Source organism: Arachis ipaensis, chromosome B02 (assembly GCF_000816755.2).
Source record: "Arachis ipaensis cultivar K30076 chromosome B02, Araip1.1, whole genome shotgun sequence".
In the NCBI taxonomy this organism is placed as follows: Eukaryota; Viridiplantae; Streptophyta; class Magnoliopsida; order Fabales; family Fabaceae; genus Arachis; species Arachis ipaensis.
Window position 1 is genome coordinate 94,747,847 of NC_029786.2, and position 7,339 is coordinate 94,755,185.

A 7,339-nucleotide genomic window follows, 5' to 3' on the forward strand; every position below is an offset into this window, starting at 1 on the left:
ACCCAGGACAACGATTTTGGGGTTGTGTCTACTATGAGGTATTTTATTGGCCTGTAATTTCTGAGATTGAGGTTTTTCATTTGAGTTTCCTTCATCTTATGAGATCTGGGTGGTGATAGGTTCAGGATGGCTGTGATTTCTTTAGGTGGGCAGACCCAGAAGCTGGAGGAGTGCTGCGGGATTCTGAGATTGCAAGATGCAAGAAAAAAATTACAACGTTGAAGACAAGGTTGAAGGATGTGGAATGGAAGCTGAGGATTGTAGCTGCTTTAGGAGTAGTTGGGTGGATTGGGTTTCTCTATTTGTTGCTGCATAATCCAAGCAGTTGGAGGCAACCATATGGAATGCATCTAATCAGGAGATGAGTAGAACATCATTTGTAGGATTTTTGTGTGTTGTTTTGGTTTAGGGATGCTGTTACTTTTATGGCTATAATGATGTAATGTGATGTATCCCCTGTTAAGATGTTTGAATGAATGAATGAAAGTGTTGAAGCAGTGAAAATATGTTGTGCAAATTTCCAAGCATGAGGTAGTAAAAATGTGTTGAAAACATGTAAAGAACACTTATGTGCACCAGGATAAAACATTAAGCAATGATTCTTAAAACACTGACAATAAAAGTTCACAACATCATCCATAAGCCAAAATGGTAAATTACAGAGTTGTCTCTAGCACTTAAACAAAAAAAACACAGACCAGCATAAGCAATAAACAAACTTAAAATTTGTCCACCACATGGAACCAAATAACAAAATAACAAAATAGCAACATAACATTGTTTCAGACCTAATGAAACAGCCTAACAGCCAAAACACATAACTAATCCTCTTTAAAGATTGCCCCATGCACTAGGAGGCAATTTTGCCATTAGCTTGAGTTTCTGCATTGGGATATGAGGTGCACCAGTCTGGATAACAGAGAAACGCCTCTTCTTTTGAATTGGTTAACTGTGTGATGGCTTCTTGTTAGTGGAGCAAGCTACTGCACTTCTCTTTTGAGGCAAAGGTTGGGATGAAGGAGCTGTAGGGTTGGACTGAGGTGGTGCAGGCCCGGCAACTTTTTTGGTCTGAATCTTGGGCTGGGTTGAATTATCAGTGGGCCTAGCTGCCATCTTCCTGGGCCTGGTTACTGGTTTGTTGGGCTGAGTAGTTACTGTGTTGCAATGACTTGTTGCAGGGCTGGGTTGAGAGCATGATTTGTTGCTAAATCTCCCTCTTTGCACTGTTTGGCCAGGGGTTGTGAGCTTGCAACCTTAGTACCTCTTCTTGGACCCTTGGCAGCTTGCTGAGATGCAGGTTGGATCTGTGACAGAAACAAAAAAATAAGGAACATTATGAAGCACAAGTAAATATAACCCAACCTGAACACTATAGCAGAATGGAATGGAAGATACCTTCTTCTTAGGCTTTGTGCAACCTGATTTCTTGTGACCTAGAGCACCACAGTTAGAACACCTCTGTGTTTGGCCCCTACGGGAGAGGTGAGTTTGGCTTCTGTTATCATCATCCCCAGGTCCTCTCTTCCTCTTCTTGACTGGCCGGTGACTTGGCTTCCGATATGGTGGTGGCATGACATCATCATACTGGGACCTCTCTCACAGATCTGGCCCATTCAGAGGATGTATCACTTCTTGGTAGCACCTCAGGTAAGCATCCTTCTTGTAATGGTCATCGACAAACGACTCCAAGTCCAAGCCTTTGAATGTTATGCAGCTAATGGCATGAGGACAGGGTAGCCCGCTCATCTGCCACCTCCTACATGAACACTCACAAGCAGCCAAATCTACAACAAATTTGTCTAACCCACACATAACCTCATACTTACTAGAAGCTGACCAAAATGGCCTCCAATCCCTAGAATGCTTTACCCTTTTTCTCTAGCTTCTTCAATATCAGTGGCATAATGTTACCCTGGTAAACTTGAATCCTAGCTCTATTGGCAGCCCACCTAGTCATAATATACACCCTAATGTCCTCTAACATAGTGACAATGGGTTTTTCTCTAGCCTCCACTATCACAGCATTAAAACTCTCACTCATATTATTAACAAGACAGTCACACTTTGAATAAAATGAAAAGCGAGAACGGGACCAGAACCTGGGTGGGATGCTGTTCAAGTGCCAAAATGCATCCTCACTCTTGGCTCTCATTGTCTTCATCTCCTTCTCCCAGTCTTTCCAGTGTGTAGATTTCACACATCTCCACATTTGATTCTTCAGCTCCAATCCAGGATACTTCTTCCTGAAGTTGTTATACAGATGCCTCACATAATAGCGATTGTCCACCCCAGGGATGACTTCCTCAAGAGCTGGTAACAAGCCCTACATCAAAAAGGTAACCAAACTAATTAGTACAGCATTATTGTTTAAGTTATAAAATGCCCAAATAATTTCAAATTATTGTTTACCTTCTGTTGATCCGACATGAATGTACACCTTCCAATTTTATCAGCACCCAGGTCATCAGATAAGTGTCGCAGAAACCATACCCATGAATCCTTGGTCTCAGCTTCAACCACCGCATAAGCAATGGGAAGGATCTGGTCATTAGGATCTCTTCCTATTGCAGTGAGTAACTGGCCACCCTGAGGAGTCTTTAAGAAACACCCGTCCAAACTGATAAAGGGTCTGACATATTGGAAACTCCTCTTGCATACATTGAAGCAGACATACAATCTCTGGAACACACAATAGTTCATCAATTCAGGGTTCTGGACCTCCTGGGCAAAGTCTGGGCTCCTAATCACTTTCAAGCTGACAGATGAACCTGGATTGGCCCTTAGAATCTCTGCACAATAGTCATTAATCCTTCTATACTGCTCCCTAAATGCACCCTGGATTTGACTTAGTGCTTCTTGCTTAGACTTGGCTGCCATGGACTTGGTCATAGTAACATTCCATTTCTTGTGTGCCTTTGCTTGTAACTCCCTTATTTTAATCCTGGGATTAGACTCTACCTTCTTTTTAAACTGCGCTCCAAGCCACTTAGTGTGCAGTATCCCAACTCTGTGCGTTTGCATGCAGGTGTGTTGGAGGTTCAAGCTTCTTAACTGCCATGTGGATTCATCCCCAACCTTATGAGCATAGAGCCAAAATGGACAGTCCTTCTGACACACAGCTCTAACCCTGACCAAATCACACTTCTTAAATTTCATGCTCCTAGCCGTATGAACTGCATATGCCAGCACAGTCTCCTTAAACTCTTGTCTGGATGCATAAAGTGTCCCTACCTCCCACCTATAACTGCTCATATCCTTCAAAGGTTTATGAACTGGAAACCTTTGACCCACTCTATCTGATATATCATCACCATCATTCTCAGTTGCGTCCTCGTCCCCCTCATCCCCACCAATCATGTGGTCCATCTCCAACTCATCACTATCTGCTCCATCCTCATCACTAAAATGATTTATACCTTTACCCTTTTCCTTCCCAGCAGTTGCTTCTTTCGGCACAGAATTACCATCATCAAATCCACTATCACCCTCAAAATCCTCATCACTATCAGTGAAGTGCACCTCTCCTACACTGTCTCCCTCCTCATTAGATGGCATGTACTCCGGATCCTCACTGTCTTCGTCATTGGACTCACTTCCATCTACCTGAAACTCATCCCCCACATCTCCACCCTCGGTTGCCTTATTAGGTTCGGCACTGGCCCCTGCTGTCTCAGCCCGTTGCCCTTCAAAAACAACCAAGCCCAGCCCATCATCTGTTCCCTCTTCTGCAACTCCCCCAACATCAACGTAACCCACTTCTGGAAACGGCTCGGCATCGCCAACATCATGGACCACATACAACTCTACCAAGCCCCGTAACCCAGCAATGTTGCACATGTCGATTGCTTCTGCGTCACCCTTCAGCAACTTCAGGGAAGTCTCCATATCATCAAAGCTTGGATCTTTATACCACAACGCAACAATGTTGGCCTGCAAGTACCCAAATTGCCTTAGTTCTTCATAGGCCTCAAACAAAGACCAACGATCGCTGTCAATGTCCTCGATGATGGTACTTTGGCCCGTTAGGTACTTAAAAACCCCCTCCTCATAACCGAATGCACCCCCATGATGCACCCTCACATTCATATACACCATCTTCTGCTTAGTCAACCCTGCAATACAGCAGAATACATTACTCACAAGCACATATACAACAGAATACATTACTCACAAACCCTAGCTATGGCAGCAGACTCAAAAGACTGCATTCAACCCCTAAATGCTCGGACAGAGCAACATCATCATCAAAACCAAACCAACAACATGTTCTGAACAGTTGACGTCATTGCTTGAGGGATGGAAAGTAATCGTACCTGAACAATCAGCTGCTGCAACGATGACGATCACTCACCAATGTCTCAGCACACTGATTCTCAACCTTAACCCCCCAATGGCGACAATGCTTTCTGTTCGCACCTACGTCTGAGGGTTTCGCAGCAACGTTTCAGTTCTCAAGTGTTTCAAGGTGGTTTATGCGTTGATTCATGAGGAAACACTTCGCGGGAATGAACATTAAGGGAGAGAAACCGCAAAGGGCAGAGTTGTCATTAAATTTTATTTTTGGTGCGAAAGGACCATTTTAATACAACTATCAACTTCGGGGACGATTTTGTTTAAAAAAAAAAACTTAGGGACGAAACAAATTTTTGACCCCTACGTTAGGGACCAAAATTGAACTTAACCCTACTAATTACTAATATGTACTCAACTTTCACTCCTTTCTTCTAAGTTAAGAACCAATAAAATTCATCTACCCATTCAATATTTCACTATGGAAAAGTTTTAAAGCATAGAAGTTAATTAGAGAAATCTGCCTTGGCAGCCTTAAGCTTTTACCTTTATATATATAATTAATAGAAACAAGGAAATAAAGAAGAAAAGTTATCTTCCTCAAATCTCTATGTATTATCTAATCCGCTTATTAGCTTTAAAGTTTCTTTGTAAGAAAAGCATATATAACATCCTACCAGATTACATGCTAATATGGAGTTTAGAACAATGTTAATTCTGTTTGATGTTCAAACTTCAAACTTAAAACATAATTGAAGCAAATATTCATAGACAAGAGTGAAGCAAAGCAAAATATTAAATCAATTATATTTGATTAGATAAATAAATGAATACCTTGATAATACACAACAAAATAGGAAGTAAGCACAATTAAACTTGATAATACACAATATGTAATTCTCTAAATTAGGCTTGATAATACACAACAAAATAGGAAGCAACACATACAGGAACAAATTCACAGGAATAGATTCACAAGCCAATTCTCTTAATTTTTTTTCGGTAAAAATATTAGATCCTAACATATTCCTAAATTTAATGTGTCAATATTTAAACTTTCATTTTCACATCTTCAACACAGTAACAGATTCACAGCCCTTATTCTCACAGGAACAAAGAAACAAAGCGAAGAAATACTTACCTTGTAGTGTTAAGTAAGATCTGACTGTCAAAAGCAGAAATAAAAGAGGTTTGAATGGATATTCTGCAGGCAACTGAATCCGGCCATGATAAATACCACCCTCAAATTCAGTATCACAAGGCCCCCTAATGGCAAATTTTCATTCAAATATATTTTCCTGAAAATAAACATAATAAAGTTGTTCAGAAAAAACATATAAGATCCAAAAAACAAAAGAATAAGAATTAATTAGCAGATGCCAAGTTCCAAATAAGTATGTAAAGATGCAAACTAAGCGATTTCTCACAAGAACAATCTAAATATAGGTCGTTAACTATCAAGAACAAGTATCTAACTTAGAGACATTTTTAGTACTCTAAAACTGCACTGCATTGCTCACACACATTTAATCAAACACATGGTGGGCAATAACAGTGGCAGTGACAGAGTCTAAATAAAGAAACGAAAGAAACCTTAAAGGTTGAGCACCGAGTGAGGGATAGGCAATGATAGACAGCGCCCAAACCTAACGTGATAGTTTTCCATCATAGGGCTTTCTATCTATAGATTGAGCCATTACCACCGTCTATTGCATAACCTAAAAAAGCTATAAGCAAAGTACCAGAGGTGCGCTTCGCCCAGACTCGTTTATTTACCCTAGTTATCAAGCCTTCGCTGGCATTTGGATTATGTAGATCCAAAATGATGTCCACGGGACATAGTCCTTTCTTTCAGGAAGTGTACCTATTCATTCGGTCAAAGTCTCCACGGCGCTAGTCCTCCATCTTAATCTCTGGCAGCATTTTTCGGCCTACCATTTCTTAGGGCTTGGCACGGGACTTCTTAGTACCAGACTACTTGACTGCTGCCTGAGCCTAGCTAGTACACTGCGCGCTAGAAAGAGGGAGGACATGCCGACAAAGCAGTGGCGACGGGGCAGCGCCAATGGAAGGTTGCGAGAGAGGGTGCGAGGTTGCGAATCTGAGGAGGAGGCTTGCGTTGAGGGTGCGAGGGTTGCAAAAGAGAGGGTGCGACAGAGGGCTTGGAGAAAGGGCTGGGTGCAAGGGTTCTCAGTAGTGATGAAGGTTCTCAATAGTGATGAAGATGAAGGGCTCAAAGAGAGGGCTGGTGCAAGGATTCTCATAGCAGTGATGAAGATGAAGGGCTGAGAGAAAGCGCAACGGGGTGGCAAGGGTCCTCATCGGCAGTGAAGGGTCTATAGCTGGGTGGAGAGGGCTGGGTAGGGTGTGTTTGACGGCTGGGCGATGATGAAGGGTTATCACTTAGAGGATTTTAGGGTTAAAGTGTTTAACTTGGAAAAAAAATTAAAGGTTTGGAAAAAAAATTTGGTGGAAACTCTATCGCTACGCTTTTTTGGGGTAACCAATTAATTAAAGGATATCGCCATACTTTAAAAATGTGACCGTTTGAAGACAAACTAGACATGCTTTAAAAGTGTGCCTGTTTTTCTCTATGGCCATGCTTTTGAAGTGTGGCAAAAAAAATGTTGCTAAATCAGTAATCAATCGCCACCCTCATAAAAGCGTGCATGTTTCTCAAAAAACGTGGCCAAATTACTAATCAGTGGCCACCCTCATAAAAACGTGGTCATTGACCATTTTTAGCCACGCTTTAAAAAGTGTGTTGATACACCTTTTTTCTTGTAGTATGGCCAACACATGTCTCGCATGCTAACTAAGTACGCCCTGCGTGTTGCACCTGCTCTCCTTGTAACATCTACCCATATGTAATTATACTAAATAACTATTTCTAGTAAAACCACCAACTTTTTTTCATATAGAAAAAAATGAGATGATATCTTATACATTTAATTCAAAACTTTTATAATCATAGAATCCAGTGTAACAAATGCGTTTTTAACACTTACCTTAAAAGTGCGTTCATTGCTAGGTCTAGTCAACCGAAATC